Below are 22611 nucleotides of genomic sequence, written 5' to 3'. Positions count from 1 at the left end.
AACAGCAATGCTGTTTCTTTAGAGAGTCTTAGCTTACACGTGTGTTTATTTCATATTTTCAGTTGTTTCCCTCCACGGCTAAATAAATCGGTTTCAGTAATGCACTGATATACAAGAATGGACATAAGGGGCTTCTTCAAAGAAAAAACTCTGGTAGTATTTTATATATTATGCTTTGTATGTTGTTCAGAGATATTTCTATGCAAAACAAGAGGAACTTCAATACACAGCAGTATATCCACAGTTGAAACCAGATATTTATATACACTTTATGGAAACACAAGAACATTTTTTTACTGTACAACATCAATTTAGAGTAAACTTGTTTTGTTTTGGATAAATAAATATTGAAATGTCTTTTGAATTAGTTAAATGTCAGAATAAAGAGAGACAGAGCTGTCTATTTTTTATCACTTTCATTAAATTTAGGAGTACATATACACTAAGTTTATTGTTAATTAATAAGAAAACTGCAGACGATTCCATTCTGAGCTGAAGAAGCTTCTGATAGGTTAGTAGAGTCCATGTGAGTAAATTGGTGGCACAGCTGTGGATGCATATAAGGCAAAACACAGAGCCTGTTTCTGTGACATGGGAAAATCAAGAGATGTCAACCAAAACACCAGGAAAAGAACTGTGGAGCTCCATAAGTGTGGCTCAAGTTTGAATACAATACACTTTAAACTGTATATTTGATGATGTTGGTGTTTGGCTTGATTGTCACACAAAGAGGGAGATGGAGAGGAGAATGAGGACAGAACAGAGATGGAACAAGAGCAGGTGAGACAGACATGTTAGTCAAAAATGTTAGTCAAACTCATCAGAACATGTATCTCGTACCTAGTGCATCTTTTTAGATACCATTTGTTACTTTTCAAATTCTATATTTATTAAGTTATGCAGGCTTGTTTGCACAACAAGGCTAAATAATTATATAAACTTTTCTCAGTCTAAATAGAAAGAAAGAAAGAAAGTGTACTTTATTGGTCCCCGTGGGGAAAATCGCTCTCTGCATTTAACCCATTCACTCAGTGCGCAGTGCAGCCATTGGGTCCGCCCGGGGAGCAGTGGTAGGGGAGGTACCTGCCATGGGTACTCAGGGTAGCTGTTCAGGGGAATCGAACCCCCGACCTTCCGATCATGGGGCCACCACTCTACCTACTGAGCTATCCCTGCCCTACCAAATAGTGGACTTTGGTAGAATTAAAAAATAAGTGTAGTGCAGGTCTATGATGATTTTTAGTGCTACTATCATCTAGTTCTGATTCTGGTTCTGTAGTAAGTAGTCCTGATTTTGAACTGTTGTAGTCCTGTTTTAATTCCGGATCAGTTCTGGGTCTGGTTGATTTGGGGTTTAGTCCTTGTGTCTTGATACAGCCCCGACTTTGTTCTGCCTTTCTGCTTAATTAAAAAACTAGTTTAAGGTGTCCTGCACATGTGATATATATTTTTTTCCTATATGAAGTCATTCTTTTTTGAAAAAACTCAAAACATAGCTTAATAAATCTTTCAGTTTACTGTTTTGAGAATTCGTGGCATAGTTTCAAGTGTGTTTAAGCAATTGAGAAAAACTGTAAGAGCCTCACCATTTATTGTCAAAGGTTTTGTCTGTTTAAAGTCTTTCTCGTGATTATTTTCATGTTGGCTTGAAATAAAATATCTCCATCTGCCGTTACTCTAGCTTATTGCAGCTTCTGCATAAGTATGCATTTCAAACTTTGGAGAGGCAAAGCGTGGAAGGGACCTGGTGGATTTGCATGTCTATTGCATACTATTTTCAATAATGCAAAAGAACATCATGCATATAACTGAGACAGCAGTAATTTGACAATTGGAAATGAATGTATAAATAAACAAATACATTATTAACTCACTGTTTTTCCACATAAAAAATAGCGACTGCAAGAACAAATATGAGGCAGAAAATCACATTAAAGGTGACGCAACAACACAACTTGCTGGAACCACGAAGAAATCATCTGAAATAATAAAAAAGTATATTTTAAAAGCACAACACCTTCATTTGCCTTAAAGGTATTTTATTTATTAAGTTAAATGTTTTTCTTCTACCTGGAACATATATGTGTGTTTCTCTGGTCTGGTTGGTGTTCCTCTGTTGGACTCTGCAGGTGAAGTTGTTGTTATGTCTCTTCTCCACAGTCACTCTGCTGCTGACAGTATAGAGGTCATCGGGACCTCTGAGGGTCTCTGTAGGTCCAGCAGAGAGGAGGTGTCCCTCACTGTCCATCCATATTACTTCAGGCTCTGGATACCATCCTGCAGACTTACAATCCAACATCACTCCGCTGCTCGCTTTATCGAGTCCTGCTAAGTTGACACCAGGTTGGGAGGAAGTACCTGATGATAAAAAGAAAAACGACACATTTCATCAATGACTGGTCCAATATTTAAACTAAATAAATGATCCTTTTTTTCATAAATGATTATTTACAGAAATAATCATTTAAGAGTGGCATATACTGGTAGCATTTAAAAGTACATATTTAAACCTTTGTGTAACTTTACCTCAAGACAATTACAGTTTTTCTCGATTGCTTAAATACTATAACCAATCTTTTGAACTAAAATTTCAAAACCATAATGCTATTTTTCAAAAAGCATACCCATTTCCCTGAACTTTAAACACTATCCCCCTGCTTTAACACATGAGTCAGATGTGGTGAACTGTTACTGCAAAACTACACACAAATCCCTAAATCTTTTAGTGCTTACACCATGTGGTCATTTAGAAAGCACTAGCATTCAATGATGTTAACTTAAGTCAGCACAGCTTGAGCTCAATTAGCACACAATTAACCAAGTGGAAACACTAGGAGTCAAAATGTATCACATGCTAATCCGAAACTTTAATGGATATATAAAAGGGCCAAAGTCAGCTCATTCAGGTTTTACAGTAAACAATGGATCCAAAGACATGGAAAGGAGGGTTGAGGAGGAGGAGGAACATAATTGGCCATTGGGATATTGTAAATCATCGGCAGGGGGGCTTGCATTTTTTCAGAAGCCCAGGGTTTTTTGGAGTGTAATTTCTTTCATAGTTAGATGCCTGACTGACAACTGTATAAAACAAAAACTACACACAATATTCGAAGCACATAGCGCACAGTCGTAAATTCCCCCTAATTTTGGTATGATCCGAGCTCAGGCACAAGGCACAGCACTTACGCACGTGAGCGAGGGGGGGAGAAGCTGCTGCCTGTTTTTGCTGTAGAAGTGCAGCCAGGCAGACAGAGGAGAGCTGAAGTTTGACCAGGTACCAAAGCAAATCATTCGTACTGTACAAATAATGAAAATATGACGGTGTATCACGAAAGATTGATATCAAACTGATCACTTGACCCATAGTAGTTACTTGCTCTTCGAGTGAATCAACAAAGGCCGAAATGAAAAGCTGAACAACAGCAATGCTGTTTCTTTAGAGAGTCTTAGCTTACACGTGTGTTTATTTCATATTTTCAGTTGTTTCCCTCCACGGCTAAATAAATCGGTTTCAGTAATGCACTGATATACAAGAATGGACATAAGGGGCTTCTTTCAAAGAAAAAACTCTGGTAGTATTTTATATATTATGCTTTGTATGTTGTTCAGAGATATTTCTATGCAAAACAAGAGGAACTTCAATACACAGCAGTATATCCACAGTTGAAACCAGATATTTATATACACTTTATGGAAACACAAGAACATTTTTTTACTGTACAACATCAATTTAGAGTAAACTTGTTTTGTTTTGGATAAATAAATATTGAAATGTCTTTTGAATTAGTTAAATGTCAGAATAAAGAGAGACAGAGCTGTCTATTTTTATCACTTTCATCAAATTTAGGAGTACATATACACTAAGTTTATTGTTAATTAATAAGAAACTCCAGACGATTCCATTCTGAGCTGAAGAAGCTTCTGATAGGTTAGTAGAGTCCATGTGAGTAAATTGGTGGCACAGCTGTGGATGCATATAAGGCAAAACACAGAGCCTGTTTCTGTGACATGGGAAAATCAAGAGATGTCAACCAAAACACCAGGAAAAGAACTGTGGAGCTCCATAAGTGTGGCTCAAGTTTGAATACAATACACTTTAAACTGTATATTTGATGATGTTGGTGTTTGGCTTGATTGTCACACAAAGAGGGAGATGGAGAGGAGAATGAGGACAGAACAGAGATGGAACAAGAGCAGGTGAGACAGACATGTTAGTCAAAAATGTTAGTCAAACTCATCAGAACATGTATCTCGTACCTAGTGCATCTTTTTAGATACCATTTGTTACTTTTCAAATTCTATATTTATTAAGTTATGCAGGCTTGTTTGCATAACAAGGCTAAATAATTATATAAACTTTTCTGAATCTACATAGTGTACTTTGGTAGAATTAAAAAATAAGTGTAGTGCAGGTCTATGATGATTTTTAGTGCTACTATCATCTAGTTCTGATTCTGGTTCTGTAGTAAGTAGTCCTGATTTTGAACTGTTGTAGTCCTGTTTTAATTCCGGATCAGTTCTGGGTCTGGTTGATTTGGGGTTTAGTCCTTGTGTCTTGATACAGCCCCGACTTTGTTCTGCCTTTCTGCTTAATTAAAAAACTAGTTTAAGGTGTCCTGCACATGTGATATATATTTTTTTCCTATATGAAGTCATTCTTTTTTGAAAAAACTCAAAACATAGCTTAATAAATCTTTCAGTTTACTGTTTTGAGAATTCGTGGCATAGTTTCAAGTGTGTTTAAGCAATTGAGAAAAACTGTAAGAGCCTCACCATTTATTGTCAAAGGTTTTGTCTGTTTAAAGTCTTTCTCGTGATTATTTTCATGTTGGCTTGAAATAAAATATCTCCATCTGCCGTTACTCTAGCTTATTGCAGCTTCTGCATAAGTATGCATTTCAAACTTTGGAGAGGCAAAGCGTGGAAGGGACCTGGTGGATTTGCATGTCTATTGCATACTATTTTCAATAATGCAAAAGAACATCATGCATATAACTGAGACAGCAGTAATTTGACAAAGCAGCAGTTTTTGAAACCTGCTCATAGATCATTAAGAAGATATAGCAGAGTTTATTTACTTACCAACTAGAAGCTCAACAAAATATTCTTTACTCTGTTGTGGAATGTAACATCTGTATCTTCCACTATCAGAGACTTTCACTTTGGACAGCTTCAGTGAAACATCTCCGTGCTTTAGCTTATCGATGGACAGTGACACTCTTCCCTTGTAGGCTGTGTTTTGATCAGTCTGAAGCTCCTGTCCATTATGCCGCACAAACACAAATCTGGGGTTCAAATCAGGTTTTCCCCACTCAATTGTCATCTGAACAGCATCCACAGGAGGTTCCAGCTGGCATGGCAAAACAACATCGTCACCAGCCACTGCTATCAGTGGCGGAGATGGACCGATCTTCTGTGAATTCCCTAGGAAAAAGTAAGTCTATTTTAAATTCAAATTCAATTATCGTTGTCATGTTTGCTTTGCCCTGTTCGAATAAGTTACTTTGTTAATGAAAAAAATAATAAAGGAGGAAAAAAAACATTACTTTGAGAACCGATTACATAGGTGGAGTCACCAATTGTTCAGTGGCAGTTTTCTCTCTTTCTGTTTCCAAGAACCAAACAATAGTTAAACTGGACATTTGTATATACTTATTTAACAGTTACCTTTGCAAACTAGTGTCAGTAGAAGTACGACCACAATGTGCTGGAAAACCAAAGCAGTGACTCTTCTGAGCAGAGGCTTAAGAAAAATTCCATCCATGAAGAGCAATACTGGAGTGCTAAAAGTCAAATGTTAGCAAATATGTTTTTATTCTTGTTATTCATAAAAGAACACAACACTGTTTTGACAATGAAAAAAAGTTTGATTGGGATGAGATTGGTTATTTAAAAATAAAATTGGTATCTTCGCAAATATAATTGCAGTACCAAGGATAAGAGTTGTCGTCTTCCTGACCTCCTAAAGATTTTTTCCTTTGTTATTAGTGGTTTGTAAAAAGTCTTAAAATATAATCAAATATAGCACCAACAATTTAACATCTTCAGTAAAAACAACAAAAAAAACTAAAAAACTAAAACTTAAATACCTGTACACTCGTCAAAACAACCCTTCTCCCCTCCTTAAGCTGTGTTCAAAAACCTCAGACTGGTTTGTACTTTGATCAGGACACCATAAAAAAGGTGGTGGTGTGTGTGCGTGTGTGGATGAAAAAGAGGTTGAGTTTAAGATATGCAATTCAGCATGGCTGCGTGGATACTAAAGACACATGATCTCTAATTCATTTTTACAAGTTGCTAAAGAATGAAAGCTTTAGACAATTATATACATTCAAAAAGATCATGTGGTGTGTTATAGGTTTTACCGACTTCTTATTTATTTATTGTTTTATTGTTTCAGCAAAAAACAGACTGGCTAATATTTAATCCAAGATACTGTTAGATAGGTAATACAAACAGATTTGTACTTTGAACACTTTGTTATTTTTGGCACACAATGTACATAAAGGCTTGTATATGGTGTGTATTGAGGCCTTTCTTGTTCAACTGTGTAGTGGAGGTGTGGTCCCTGGATCATTTGCCGGGGAGGGGTGGTGGAGTGAGCTCAAAAGTGGCAGTGCCAGTGAGGTTAGAGGGACAGGTGATGCTGATTATCTTAAAGAGGTTTCCCTTTTTATAGTGAAACTGGAGAGGGAGGAGTGTGTGCGTGCAGCCAGCTGGAAAGTTGATGGACGGGGTGCCGAACCATGAAAACTACTGTGTGCAGCATCAATAAACACTTCCAAAATTATACACAAGAACAGTGTATACACAACAGTGTGTCTGGTCCCAGTCTTTACAAACTGCAGTTACAATCTTGCATGTTTTAATTGATTTTAATGAAAAACAGACTTCAGCTCTGTTGACCACTCAACGGACACATTGGGTTTTTATTATTATCATTCAATGGAACACTTTTATTCAAAAACAGGTATCTGGACCGGAATCCTGTAGATAATTAATGTCTTTTTGAATATGGGAAAAACATACCTGGATTTACAGACAGCTTGTTAGCCTTATGTTAAAATTACTACCACTCATATATTTAAACCTGCTATGTTTTCAGCATGTGTTCATTTAGCTGGTTAAAGGGCAAAATTTAGTGAACAGCATTTAAATAGTGATGTGTTGTTCAAAGGATTATTCATTGAGCAATATTTTTTTTTTATTTAATTATACATTAAATAACTAATCTCTATTGTCCTGTCACATTAAATGTAGATCCCCAGCGTACTGCTGTGTGGTAATTGGGAACTTGAGCTTTCAGATTTTGGATGGATTTAATGAAAACGTTTTTTTTCCCTTTTTCTTTCTTTTTTATTCCAGCCACTTGATACCCTGCTGTGACTGTTTATGAAATTACCTCTAACTAAACACTGAACCAGCTGCTCAGAGGCAGACAATGTGAAAAGCCCTAAAAAAGCTATTATTGCTCTATAGAAAGTAGAGATAGTGTCTGTCTCCCGAATCCAAACTGGAAGCTGGTTCCTCTGAAGAGGGTGCTGAAAACCAAAGACTCTCAATTCAATTTTATTTATATAGCGCCAAATCACAACAACAGTCGCCTCAAGGCGCTTCATATTGTACAGTAGAACCTACAATAATAGATGCAGAGAAAAACCCAACAATCATATGATCCCCTATGAGCAAGCACTTTGGTGACAGTGGGAAGGAAAAACTCCCTTTTAACAGGAATAAACCTCCGGCAGAAGCAGGCTCAGGTAGGGGGGGGACATCTGCTGCAACCGGTAGGGGTATTCTACTTTTAAATACTCTAGGAAAAACAAGTAAGCCTGCAGGCTGAGGGCAACGTGCTCTAATGGGGTGATATGGTTCTATAAACAACAACAAATGAGAACCAGTAGCAGAATAAGCTATTTGGTATTGGCGGAGAAGATTTTGCAAGTATGTTGTCAACACAGTCCACATACTCAACTCTCCTGCTCAACCCACAAATGCATTTTCCTTACAAATGTGGCACAAAAATGCAAGAAATAAACTGGCCTACACAGCATAAAACCCCCAGATTGTGGAATTCACTCCCTCCATCTCTACGTTGCCTGGATTGTATTTATTCTTTTAAACTTCATCTTAAGACTCATTTATTTTGACTAGCTTTTAATTAGATTGGTGCTGTATATTTGATTATGCTGTTTTATGTTTATCTATTTTATATTATTGTGAAGCAATATAAATCAATATATAAATCAATAAAGTTAAGTAAAGTAATTTATTACCAAGGATAATTGTAAAAACAAAAGTAATGTATTTAATTTTTATGATAAGTTTACATTTGCATGAATGTGCACTCAATCAGATATAAGGTTTATCACACTGCAGATTTTTTACTTGTTTTATTAAGCTGCTTCTAGTTCAAATCAATTGTGTTTTGACACTGCTTTATTTGCAGTTTGGTAGCTGTTAAAGATTTCTTTTATTTCTCTCTTTTTTCTCCATTTTTAATTTATGCAATTTTTGCATAAATGGAAAAGGACACACATGGAGAAGGACATGAACTATGTGGACTTAACCCAAAATATTTAACCCAAAATATTCAAACATGATTAGGATCATTTGTGGTTTGCTTTATTTTCTTAAAAAAAATATTTGAAGTCTTGAAGATTTACATACACATTAAACAGTACTCATCAAGTTTTCCATTATGTCTTTGTCTTTCTATATTTTACTCTTTTAACCTCAAGTTGGGTTATATACTGACAACTGAACTTTGGTTGTTGGGTATAGTTAATGTGTGACCTCTTAAGGAATGTTTGTGTAGTGGAAACAATTGTAATTATAATATCCACTGATATTCATCAGATCAATGACCCTCTGTAGATCTGATTCCTTTTTCCATCTAACAAGATGCTGTCTCTATTAGCTCCAGCAACTTCTTTCTTTTCAGTATTTCTCTCTAACAATTCTTCCTTTTCTCACCCAGCTGCCATTGAGATGGTATAAGATTTTCTTTTTCCTTTAATAACACCTCTGGTTCCCAAATATATCTCCACTAACTGAAACTGGTTTTTGTCCTCCTGCTGTTTTGCCTACACATCATCAAGCTCCCCCCAAGTTGTAGAAAAAGTTTCTGGTTTTACAATACAAAATTCCTTCAGAACACCCTAATCATCTTTCTTCTTGTTAAGCAGTCAAGGTTTCCTTGCGTTACCTGTGAAAACAAGACATAGCAGTGAATTTGCAATGCTCAGCGGTAAATAATATTTCAGATGATGGCATTTTACTTCATAATTAAGCAATACACCACTTGAAGATATTTTAGTTTAATTACAAGAGCATTTACTATGTCCACTACATTTACTTAAAATTGATAATACAGTGTCATCAATATAATTGTTTTACAGTGAAATATTGTATATTTTAACAAAAGAATCAAAATATATAATATGTTTAATCAAAAAGATGTATTGATTTGTGATAATAGCACTGACCTTATTTCAAAAAATAGCAAAATTTGTCTTTAAAAAAATAATAATAAAATAAATCTAGATTTTCTAATAGCTTACCTGCATAAGGTTACCGTATTTTCACGACCATAAGGCGCACTTAAAAGTCTTAGATTTTCTTCAAAAAGTGCGGCGCGCCCTATAGCGCGGTGCGCCCTATGTGTTGTAAGGAGGACGTAGTAGAGAACACCATGAGAACGTTAAAGGGTGAAGTGTGGGCGTTGATCGTATATACCGGGACAATCGCACATACCTGTATAAAAGAACAGGTATGTGCATTATGCAGGACATCGTTGTTTTAACAACCCTGAAAATGGCAAAGAGACACGCTTACGAAGCACAGTTTAAACTGAAGGCCATCAGCTACGCGGAGGAACATGGAAATCGAGCAGCGGCGAGACAATTTAAGATTAACGAATCGATGGTTCGCAAATGGAGGAAGCTGGAAAACAAGCTCCGGCAGGTCAAGAAAACGCAGCTGAGTTTCCGCGGACATAAGGCGAGGTGGCTCGAGTTGGAGGAAAGACTCGAGCGGTGGATCATCGAGCAAAGAGCGAGCGGGAGAAGCGTTTCGACGGTCACCATTCGGCTAAAAGCAGTTTCACTAGCTGAAGAGATGAACATTGAACATTTCCAAGGAGGTCCATCTTGGTGCTTTCGTTTTATGAAACGGTGCCATTTTTCCATCCGGACCAGGACTACGGTAGCGCAGCAACTTCCAGCGGATTACCGGTATAAGGAAAAGCTGGCCATCTTCCGCTCCTACTGCAGCAAACACATCGGCGACAAAAACATCCAGCCCAGCCACATCACAAACATGGACGAGGTCCCGCTCACTTTTGACATCCCGGTGAGTCACACTGTGGAGAAGAAGGGGACCAGCACGGTAGCGATACGCACAACGGGGTATGAAAAGTCTTCTTTTACTGTTGTGCTTGGCTGCCATGCTAATGGACAGAAACTGCCGCCTATGGTGATTTTTAAGCGAAAGACTTTGCCTAAAGAGAAGTTTCCAGCAGAAATCATCATTAAGGCAAATGAAAAGGGCTGGATGGATGAGGAAATGATGAAAGAGTGGCTGAGGGAGGTGTATGTAAGGAGACCAGGTGGTTTTTTCCACGCATCACCATCGCTCTTAATCTGTGACTCTATGCGTGCCCATCTCACAGCCGATGTGAAAAAACTAGTGAAACAAATGAACTGTGAGCTTGCTGTCATTCCGGGAGGCCTGACAAAGGAACTCCAACCGCTGGACATCGGTGTGAACCACCCGTTCAAAGTAAGGCTGCGAGCGGCCTGGGAGCGATGGATGACCGGTGGAGACCACAGTTTCACTAAGAGTGGAAGGCAGTGCTGGGCAAGTTACGCCACAATTTGCCAATGGATTGTAGATGCTTGGGCTAACATGTCTGCTGGCACTGTTGTTCGAGCTTTCGCAAAAGCCGGCATCGTTTCCGAGGAGCCACACGGCCCGGAAAGTGACTCTGACGGTGAAGACGGTGAACCTGGCATGTTTGATGGAGATTTAGCGCAGCTGTTCAATTCAGACACACAGGATGAGGACTTCGATGGGTTTGATTGATGATAAAAATGTGAGTACCAAACTTTGTTTTGCTCCTGCTTTATTTTTAAATACGCACACTTGTATGCTTGTGTGTTGTTGATGATGACGATTATTGGTAATAAAAATGTGAGTACCAAACTCAGTTTTGTTCCTGCTTTATTTTTAAATATGCACACTTGTATGCTTGTGTGTTGTTGATGATGACGATTACCGGCAATAGAAATGTGAGTAAGGTACCGAATTCAGGTTTGCTCCCGCTTTATTTTTAAATACGCATACGGTACTTGTATGCGCCCTATGGTCCAGTGCGCCTTATGTGTGTGTTAAATACAGTAAGGGCACACATAACTGAGACTGCGCCTTTTAGCACAGTGCGCCTTATGGTCGTGAAAATACGGTACATAAAAAAGTCAGCCTATGTCTGCTTACTTCAGACTCAGTTGAATCAAAGGAGAAAGTCCGCCAGTAAAATTAACATTAACTTGACCTTAGTGCACCTATCACAATTTCAGCCTTATAAGAATATCACTACTCCCCTTGTTCTTTATGAGGTTCAGTGTTTATTTGGTCAGTAAAAATGAGCATTAATACATTTACTGAGGCTGACTGACAGCAGAGGGCAGAGTGGAACTGCTAAAAAGAAAAGGGAAAGGAAAACAGCCATTACTGAATGTTATATTTCAGAGGACTTAAGATTGGTTCAGGGCAGTTTTTACCTCAGGTTTATTCACTTTATATCAGGTTCACTATAAAAACTGTTGTTCCCTACCAGCCCAAGTATCTTTGTTTTGAAGTGCTAAAACATACACACATACATACTGTTGCGTTTTCAATTTCACCCCGGTTCTTTTTGTTCCTCAGGCCTCCAGAGACACCACCGGAACTCAGTAGTTTTTTCACAAAACCTTTATTCATCTTCAGTCACTCATGCACCTTCTAGAAAGGGAGATTTACAGGGCCGGTGTCCCTCTGCAACTTCTTTGTTTGTTTCCACCATTTTTATAGAAGCAACTGAGACCCCCACTCTACATCCATTTGGCAGTTTCCACTGGGCCATTGGCTTCTTGTTGTCTTACTTTTACAGCTAAGCATGTGGAGGGTCTCCTGCAAACCTTCTTCTAAGTTGTGATAGTTATGAGCTATGATATTATAGCTATTATGAGTAATAATAAAACACTCAGAAACCACAAAACTAGGGACGGAGATCTCAGGGAGCAAGGAAGGAGAAACATACGCAGCATGAGTGCGAGGATCCTGCCCCCTGTGTACGGTCCCAGCCACACTCAAGCATATCTTGTTTGGTTGTAGGACTAGCCTTACTGAGGGCAGATACACATGGAGACACAACCAGGTCCTCAGGTGTCTAGCCGAGAAAGTTGAGTGCAAAAGAAAATCCATCAATGATCAATCTTTCACGAACTAAGAGGATCGTCGGCTTTCATCAACATTTGTCCGGGAGGGAGACAAACAGAGGACGAGCCCCTCAACCCTGGACCTGGGCCCACTGAACGTCGCCAGGGATTGGCAGATGCAAGTGGACTTGGATCAGAGGCTAATTTTTCCCACGGATATCGTAACAACTACTCTGCGACCAGACCTCGTCCTTTGGTCTAACTCCCAAAAACTTGCATACGTCATTGAGCTGACAGTACCATGGGAGGAAGCAATTGAGAAAGCATTCGAGCGTAAGAAGCTGCGGCATGCCAATTTGACAGCTGAGGCAGAGGACAGAGGCTGGAAGATCACCCCACGGTGGAAGTGGGGTGCAGGGGTTCTGTTGCCAGTACAACAGCAAAACTGTTTAGAGAGATTGGGATCAGAGGACAGGTGCAGCAGCAGGCTATGAGAGAATTAGCTAACACTTCTGAGAGGACCAGTCACTGGCTATGGCTAAAAAGGGCTGACATCACTTGGGCAGCTAAGGCAGTCAGCTAACCACGAGACACATGCCCAGGATTGATCAACCCGTGGTGGGCCTGCCTCAACAGGGAGCGTCAAAGGGGTAAAACATAACATTATAAATTTTACTGGTTGACTGATACAGCTGTCTCAGGGCCTCCTGGGGACTGTGCAGTTAACCTCATGGTAGAGAAACCAAAAGGAGGAATGAAAGAAAAGAAAAGAAAAATGTTCTGGTGCTCTGTTAAAGAGGTAAGTATTACTTCTCAGTTGAAGTGAGAAAATAAACTGTAGAAAACTAAATAGAAGAAAGAAGAAGAGAAATAACAATTTAACTAAACCAGAGACACACTCCAGGGCCTGATCAACTCTGGGAGGGCCTCCTTGGATGAGGGTGTCTATTGATAATGGCCAAAACACCCGATGAATCCAAGGTCCACTACTGACGATGTGTCCCAAATTTCAACATGGTAATCTAGATCAGATCTCTAATCCCTAAACCTAACTAAGGAAGAAATAAAGGCAGATTAGCCTGGGTAAGAGACCAGAGGTTGAGGCACACAACGATGTGTGCCGCTGTTAAAGTTTCTGGGCTGCCTTTCCTCATAACAGTCATCCCTCAAGATTTTTTCCATTTAAAGCAATGCATTATCAGGGATTGTGACATCTAGTCCTTTTACTGAATACTACACTATTTGCTGCCCCCCATCATTTCAACTATATTTGTTTTGAAATGGTAGAGTTGGAATTTGAAATATAAAATAATGAATGGATGTAGTTTTTTTTTTCGTCTCCGAGACAGTCACCAATTCACATAGCCAGAAAACAAATCATACCTGTAACATTGTCATCCTCCTAACAGTAGATCATGTGTCAGACAGATAATCTGCATCAGCATCAGAAATGAATTAAACAGGGAGAGGAAGTTCTAACCTACATTTTGTCTTTGCTGTATTTCAGTCTGATGTTCTCACAGTCAGCAGCAAGACGTTATGGAGATTACATCTCTCAGTATTCGACTTCGTAAGTACTGATTCTACCAATCAATCATCCGTTACATTTTTAACCATCACATATGTCGGATTTACAGCATTTTTATTTCTCTCTTCAGTGACTAATGTTTTACTTCTGACCACTGTAACATTGCTGGTGAGTTAGGAGTAGGTGTTTTTTGTTTTTTTGATATTAACAGAAATGTTTTGGTTCATTTTAACACAAGCAGATCCCGCCTAGCATTTAACTCAGCCACCTCACAATCTAGCAAAATTACGACTTTTACTTATTTTTATTTTGTTTTGTAATGGCTACAACTTTTGGGGGATTTTTCTTGTTTTAAGAGCAATAATTATTTAATTATTTAATTATCTTTTTCATGTTTCGGTCTCAGGTGCAGTTTTCACTCGCATTGTTCCAAACAGACCTCAGTTCTTTGAATATGATCACTGAATGGAGCATGAGGTGGAAATCCCATAAAATAACGAACGCTTCCCACACATCAACATCACCCTGCACCATTTATCCCATCTTTGAAAAACACAGTGGAGAATATTGGTGTGAAACTGAAGAGGGAGAACGAAGTGAGACTGTAAACATCACTGTCACTGGTATGTTTAGTGAGAATATATATATATTAGGGGTGCAACGATACTCATATCGATATTTAACCGTTCAATACAGTGCTTTCGGTTCAGTACGCATATGTATCGAACAATACAAAATTTTTAATTTATTTTATCAACTTTTCTTCTGACGGTGCTGTCTGTGTTGAGCGCTCAGTGGATCTGCGCTCAACAGTGCAGCCTAGGCGGAGTAGTCGAATGCAGATTCACTGGCCGCAAGGCAAGCTAGCAAGACAGAAGTTAAGCTCTCGTTGCAACGTGGCAAATTGAACCTCCCCCACCCTCATTCAGATGTGGCGTTTGGAAGTATTTTGGTTTTCATGTGACGTATGACCCTGAATGTAAGCGCGTCATGGACAAAAGTAAAACAGTATGTTGGATGTGCCACGCAATGCTCAATTACATTGGTGGGAACTAGTGCGTTAGCGCAGTTTGCTCGTTAACGTGTTGACGCCGTCCAGCCCCACGCACGGGGCGATTTGCCGTGTTGTGGCGTTAACGTCATTTCAACGAGATTAACGCTGACAGCACTAGTGGGAACACAATGAATATGACTGCACATTTACTCCGACATCATCCTAGTGCAAAGACAAGTGGAAGGAGACAAAAACAACAAGCACACATGCTACAAACTTTACCCGAGTCATTTAGGCAGCCGTTAGCACATGATTCTCCTTATGGGGACCTGATATGTTTAATATGCTGCTGAGAATATAGCCCAGAAGACGCCTATAGTATAGCTTTTATTTTGGAAAGAGCCATTTCTCTGTAATAAACTCTCTTTTCCAAAGATGAGTGATTTCTCGATCAGATAGATTTATTTATTTTTATTACTTTGTTGTTTCAGCAACATTAAATTTAAAAACTGTACTTTTGAGTTAAAATATATATTTATAATTTTAATAAATGACAAATTAAAAAGGCATGAAAATTTTTTTTGTATCGAAAAAATATCGAACCGTGACACCAAAGCTGTTTGCACTAAAGTAAAAAATAACATCACTTACGCGGATACCCCCTTCGGCGCCAGCTGCAAGGCCGGAGCTGAACAATTCAATTCAATTCTTTATTTATTTGTCACATGTAGTTATAACTAGTACAACACACAGTGAAATGTTTTTTCCGGCTAAAAAGTACCCCCCCCCCCGACTGTGCATCTTACTAAACTTATAATAAAAAAATATCTATATAAAAGTATAAAAATGTATAATATCGTGCAAAATATTACGCTGTAATAGTTAAGAGCTCTAGTGTACGTATTTACATAAATACAGATGTATATGATAAAATACAAATAAAAATAAGGATAAAACTCAAAGGGAAATTATATACTGCGTATGGAATTGTCCATCATGTTGTCCGATTTGTGTTTTGATTGAGGAGTCTCACTGTTTGTGGGTAAAAACTCCTCCTGAACCTTTCAGTTCTTGTTTTCAGGCTACAGAGGCGTTTCCCTGACCTCAGTGGCCTGAACAGTTTGTAAGCGGGATGGCTGGAGTCGTTAGTGATCCTGATGGCCCGGGATCTGCACCTTTCAGCGTAGATGTCCTGCAGTGTTGGTAAAGATGTTCCCATAGTGCGTTCAGCTGTGCGCACGACCCTCTGCAGGGCTTTCTGTTGCTGTACTGTGCAGTTCCCATACCACACCGTGATGTTATTACACAGGATGCTCTCAATGACCCCGGTGTAGAATCTCCTCTGGATGTTCTTGGAGATCTTAAACCTCTTTAAACGCCTCAGATGATAGAGGCGCTGTCTGCCTTTGCTGATGAGGAAGTCCGTATGTGTGTTCCAATTAAGGTCCTCGTTGATATAAACACCGAGGTATTTAAAATTAGAGACTTTCTCCACAGGGTTTCCATTGATCTGAATTGGGGTGTGAGTTTTCTCGCCTCTCTGTCTCCTAAAATCAATCACCATCTCCTTTGTTTTGCTGATATTCATGGAGAGGTGGTTTGCCACACACCACTTTGCTAATCCGTCCACCTCGCTTCGGTAGGCCCTCTCGTCATTCCCGGAGATGAGTCCTACCACCACTGTGTCGTCAGCGAACTTCACAATGGAGTTAGTGGGGTATCTGGCCGTGCAGTCCGCGGTGTAGAGGGAATAGAGAAGAGGGCTAAGCACACATCCCTGGGGGGCCCCTATGTTCAGTGAAAGGGTATGAGAGTACACATCCCCTATTCTCACCGACTGTGGTCTCGCAGTCAAAAAGCTGTGAATCCACCTGCACAAGGATGTGCTGAATCCCAGATCCCGGAGCTTATCCGTAAGGATGTGGGGCACTATGGTGTTGAACGCTGAGCTGTAGTCTATAAACAGCATTCTCACATAGTTCCCACGTCCCTCATCTAGATGGCTCAGTGTGGTGTGCAGGACCTGTGCTACAGCATCTCCTGTGGATCTATTTGTCCGGTATGCAAACTGCAATGAGTCCAAGTCGGGAGGGAGGAAAACACCCTGATAACGACTGTGTTTAGTCTGTTCCTTCCCATTCCATGCAAGGCCACCTGGGTTGGCTGGAAGACTGTTTACTTAGCCTGGCAGGGTGAAGGACAGTGTCTCAGCTGAACTATGGACACGCACACACATACATATACTGATACTGATAAGCACTCACTGACGCATCACCCTCCCTACCCCGGATCCAACGCCACCTCCAACGCTTACCTCCCCTCTGATGTGGACATCGGGTCAGTTGGAGGCGCAGTCGAAAGATTGCAGCGGTCCCAGATCAGATGTACACACTGGAACTCTTTCCCATGTTGCTTGTCTGTGTTCATTGTGCTATGGTGTGTTGATATCTGTGCATTCCTGTATTATCCCTTTGTGTTACACATTTCAATGTTTTTTTTCCTCGCTACCTAGCCTGACCTGTCTCCCCAATGTGATGTTTGTGTATTGTATGTACGGTCGGCAAGGTCTGCCATCTCGGTTGTGGGCAAAAGACCTGCAAATGACAAATAAAGGCTATCTCATCATCTCTCATCATCAAAGTATGAGAGAGAGAGAGAGAGAGAGAGAGAGAGAGAGAGCAAAAACAAGCCCATAAAGTGTGCAGTGAATTCGGAAAAAAAAATTAGAAATGTGAGCATTTTAGTTCAAGGCTCATATTTGATTGAGAGAGAGAGAGAGAGAGACTTATTTTAGAGTTTAGAAATGTGTTAACATAGAATCTAGAATTATTGTAGAGACACTGACACTGCCCTCAATGTAATAAAGGCCTGATTATGTCATGAACTTAGGAGTAGAGTATAGGAGACCCTCCCCAGTTGAACTGTGAAAGTAAAACAGAGAGGAGTTAATGCTGAGTGGAAATTCCCCAGAGAATGTTTGGGTGGGGGTCTCAACATTTGACCTGGATAACTGTGGTCTGGAAGGGAGATGGGTTTTTTTATGACCCCTAGGGAGTAACCTACACACACAGTGTTTTAACTGTCACGCACACACATCCAGACACACACTCACTCATGTGCGCTCACATAGGCATTCATGTGCTCGTGCACATAGACACAGACAGAGTTTGCAGCACACCGTGGGGGGGGTTTATGATAGGGTCTACAAAACTGTGTTTCACATACAAAGGAGTGAAGATTTTGCAGAGGGACACCGGCCTCGTCTTCCCTTCTAGAAGTGCATGCGTAAATGAAAATGAATAAAGATGAATAAAGGTTTTGTGAAATAACTACTGAGTTCCGGTGCCGTCTCTGGATGCCTCGACGAATAAAAGAACAGGGGTAAAACTGATTTCGTAACAATATATGTGTGTATATATATATATATATATATATATATATATATATATATATATATATATATATATATATATATATATATATATACACACACACTTGAAAAGCCAAATAGTAATCTATTGAGCTTTATATAAACTGAATACTCAACACAGGTGAGAAATTTATAGAGAAAAAATAGATTTTGAATTTGATACATTTGTTTCTAACACAGAACTGAAAGTGTCCGGAGAACACATCGAGACTGTCATCTATTCTTCAGTGAACTGTGGCTCATGCATCCATCCATCCTATCCTGCTTATCCAATTCAGGGTGATGGGAGCTGTAGCCTATCCCAGTGTCATGGGCCGGGAGGTGGGGTACACCCTGGACAGGTCGCCAGTCTGTTGCAGAGTTAACATATAGAGTCAGAAAACCATTCGCACTCACATTGACACCTGTGGGGAATTTAGAAACATCAATTAGCCTAACCCTACTAACTGACTGACGGACTGAGGCTCGTACATTTTTTTTTTTAATTTACTGGACTTTCTTTTGCTAGACTATTAAACATTGAATTCTGGACGATTCTAGCACCAGTTTTCTACAGAACGTTGTTGGAAATCAAAGAAAAGGGCAGACTTCCATCAAAAAAAAAAAAAAAAAAAAAAATCGAATTTCCCAGAGGAACCCACCCGAGGGATTAATAAAGTTCTATCTTATCTTATCTTATCTTAAATATGAATTCTGCAAACATTAATCTCCTGCTAAAACCAGGCAAAGACCCTGTATATCCCTCAAGCTATCGTCCAATATCCCTTATAAATGTAGACCTTAAAATAATCTGCAAAGCTCTCTCAAAGAGACTAGAGAAAATAACCCCCCTTTTAATTCATCCTGACCAAACTGGTTTCATAAAAGGTAGGCACTCATCAACAAATACACGTAGATTACTTAATTTGATAGACTACTCATACAGTAAAAACCTAGAAACCACAATATTCTCTTTAGACGCAGAAAAAGCATTTGACAGAGTTAACTGGAAATTTCTATTTGCAACTTTACACAAATTTGGTTTTGGATCCTCTTTCATTAACTGGTTAAAAATATTATATAATTCCCCAACAGCTTGTGCCAAAACAAATGACCAGACATCCTCCAGGTTCTGTCTCTTGAGGGGCACCAGGCAGGGATGCCCACTCTCCCCTTCACTGTTTGCAATTTTTATTGAGCCACTAGCAGCAGCAATTAGACAGAATTCAGTAATTAAGGGCATAAAATGCAAGAACGTGGAACATAAAATCAGCCTTTATGCGGATGATGTGTTACTCTTTCTCCAAAATTCACAAACCAATATCTCTGGGGTGATTGAATTGATAAACTCTTTTGCAAGAATATCAGATTACTCAATTAACTGGTCAAAATCTACAGTCCTACCGATTAATTGCTCCCTCCATAATTCCTCTTCTACACCACTGCAATCGGGAAATATAAAATATTTAGGTATTAATGTTTCTCCCAAGCTTGCAGATCTAACTAAATTAAACCATATCCCACTTTTAAAGAAGGTAGAAGGGGATCTGGCTAGGTGGAAATGTCTACCCATATCACTCATGGGAAGGGTTGCCGCTATAAAAATGATGGTCTTACCAAAAATAAATTATTTATTCTCAATGATCCCAACTAAACCGCCACAAGATTGGTTCAGATCTCTAGATTCATGTATGTCCAAATTCCTTTGGAAAAATAAACCCCCACGTATCAGCTTAAAAACACTACAAAAGACCAAGGATAAAGGAGGATTAGAACTACCTAACTTTCAGCACTACTTCTTAGCCAACAGGCTTCAGTTTATCTCAGGATGGCTAAAACATACCCTCTTAGATGAACCTTGGCTAGATGTAGAACAGGCACTTTGCAATAATCTAGAGATTTCAGATCTACCATTTATCAGCTCAAACATCCAACGACATGAATGCTTTAAAAGCATCAATATTAGCTCTTCTCTGACAGCATGGTGGGAGTTTCTAAAATTGACGGAGTCTTCATTAATCCCATGCAAACGTACACCTATCTGGAACAACCCTGACATATTACAAAACAATAATATGATAAACTTTTCAGATTGGAGTGGTAAAGGAATCAAATATTTAGAACATATACTAGAAGGAACAGAATTTATTTCATTTGACGGACTATTTACACAATATGGGATCAACAAGAAAAGATTTTTAGAATATCAACAAATTAAATCCATAGTAAAAAAGAAATTTAAACCGGGTCAAGTTGAACTACAAACACCACCAAGTGTGGTTCAATTTCTTACTCTTAAAACCCCCAAATTACTTTCCAAAATATACAGAATGTTTTCTAAAACAGATGAATCAATATCACTTCCTATTGCAAAATGGGAAGCGGATTTATCAGTTAACTTAGACCTAAACTTCTGGTCTCAGACTAGCTTAAAAACCTTTCATCTAATCAGAAATCCCAGTCTTCAATTAATTCAATACAGAATATTACATAGAGTGCACTATACAGGTCATCGGATGTTCAAGATGGGCTTTACGTCTACCAACAACTGCTCACACTGCCAAACCAATTCACCGGACAATTATATCCACGCTCTTTGGTTCTGTCCACCAGTTCAGAAGTTTTGGCGTGAGATATGTGAAGACTTATCGAAGTGTCTGAAATGTAACATTCCAACTTCCCCGTTAGTGTGTTTGTTGGGCAGCTTAGATAATGTCACTACAGAAAAGAATATAGCCCATATGGTTTTCACTGCCCTATGCATAGCCAAGAAAACAGTCCTCATGAACTGGAAAAATAAAAATAATCTTAATTCTAACCAATATAGAAATTATCTATTAGATTACATTAGTCTTGATACAGCCTCTGCCACCACATCAGATCAATTGCTCTGGGCTCCTTTGATCAGCTCCATCACCTAGTGGGGGTGGGGGGTCATAGTTTGGTCCCGCCTTCACTGTTGTGATTGGTGTGGGGGTAGGGACAGGCTTAGGGCGTCGGGGGGTTCCCCGGAGGCATCTTCCTTGGGGGGCTCAACCCAGGGTAGCGGTCATGTCCAATTAGGGGCTCTGTTGGCTCTCAGGTGACGGTTTCCTCGTGGCTGCGTGAAGCGGGGCTAGGGGAGGGTCTGTGCTGACGGACGTGGGTTACTGACCTGGTAGCCTGGCTGCCCCTGGGTGGGTCCGGGATGGGCGTGAGGTTCTGAGGGCGCTCCGTCTCTGGGCTGGGGCCCTGGCCGGGCCTCGGGGGCTCGGGTCCTGGTTGGTGTGTTGCCGGGGTTGTGGGCGGGTGGGTGCATGGGGGCCCAGCCCTGGCGCAGGGTGCCGCCGGTGCGTCGAGCCACCTGGGGGGCTCTTCAACTGGTGAGGGAGGTTGTCACATCTTGCAGGAGCTCTCCTCTCTTCAGGAACTCTCTCTGCACGAGGGGGAGATACAGGAGAGGTGGAGGAAGATCTCAGCCTGGGCGTTTATTGTCTTATGTAGTCTGGAAGATGAGTGGATGGTGGGGTGGGTGCAGTTTTCTCTGTGGTGGGGTTGGGTGGACTGTCCCGGGCTCTGTGGGGCCGGGTGGCGCTGCTGCACTGGGCCCCGGTCTGGATGGGCCTGGGCCCCCTTTCCCTGGCGGGTCCTTGAGTATGGGGGTGCCTACTGAGGTCAGCGGGGGAGCTGGCCCCAGGGAGGGGTCACTTGCCCCTCCCTTCCTTCCCTCCCCATCTCCAGCTGCCTCCCTCTTCCCGCTCCACAACAACCACCCACACATGCAGGACCTTGGAGTAGGGGTATGTCACCAGGGTGCAGAGGAGGCAACAAAAAAAAAAAAAACATTGACAGTTATTATCCTGTAAATTTAGATTTCTTTTTTTTGTATTTTCTTTCTTTTACAATTTTCTATAAAATGGCACATCTACATTCTTCTGTATGTATTTTAAAATTCATATTGTCTGGGGGAAAAAAAGTACTTTTTAAAATGTCAGCTTTGACTGAAATTTTTTTTTAAACCGTAATAATAAAGAACAATAAAGAAAGAAATAACTCTTTTTTAGCAGTCAGTGTTTGGTGTTGTTGGATAACACTGAAGTCACAGGAATGTGCTTGGAGTGGACTGAAGTGAAATTTGCTGGAAATTAATTCCTATGGACCATAATTTCAGGAAATACAGAAAGTACAGAAACCAGTTTGAGAGCCAAGGACATTCAAGTTCTAACACCATTAAAGTTGTACTCTCATTTCATCAGGCTCAAACAATTAGTTCTTCTTTCTA

The 22611-nt window shown here is 39.9% G+C and overlaps 1 protein-coding gene across 1 annotated transcript in view; it reads right to left on the bottom strand.

Moving 5' to 3' along the window:
• Window positions 1-22611, bottom strand: part of LOC120746870 (butyrophilin subfamily 3 member A3-like) — a 310219-nt gene that overhangs the window by 159253 nt on the left and 128355 nt on the right. The gene's annotated exons all lie outside the window — the stretch shown is intronic.

Source organism: Simochromis diagramma, unplaced genomic scaffold, assembly GCF_900408965.1.
Source record: "Simochromis diagramma unplaced genomic scaffold, fSimDia1.1 OVJJ01000365.1, whole genome shotgun sequence".
Taxonomy (NCBI): Eukaryota; Metazoa; Chordata; class Actinopteri; order Cichliformes; family Cichlidae; genus Simochromis; species Simochromis diagramma.
The sequence above is the reverse complement of the archived record's forward strand: the minus strand, read 5'-3'. Positions and strand labels throughout refer to the sequence as shown.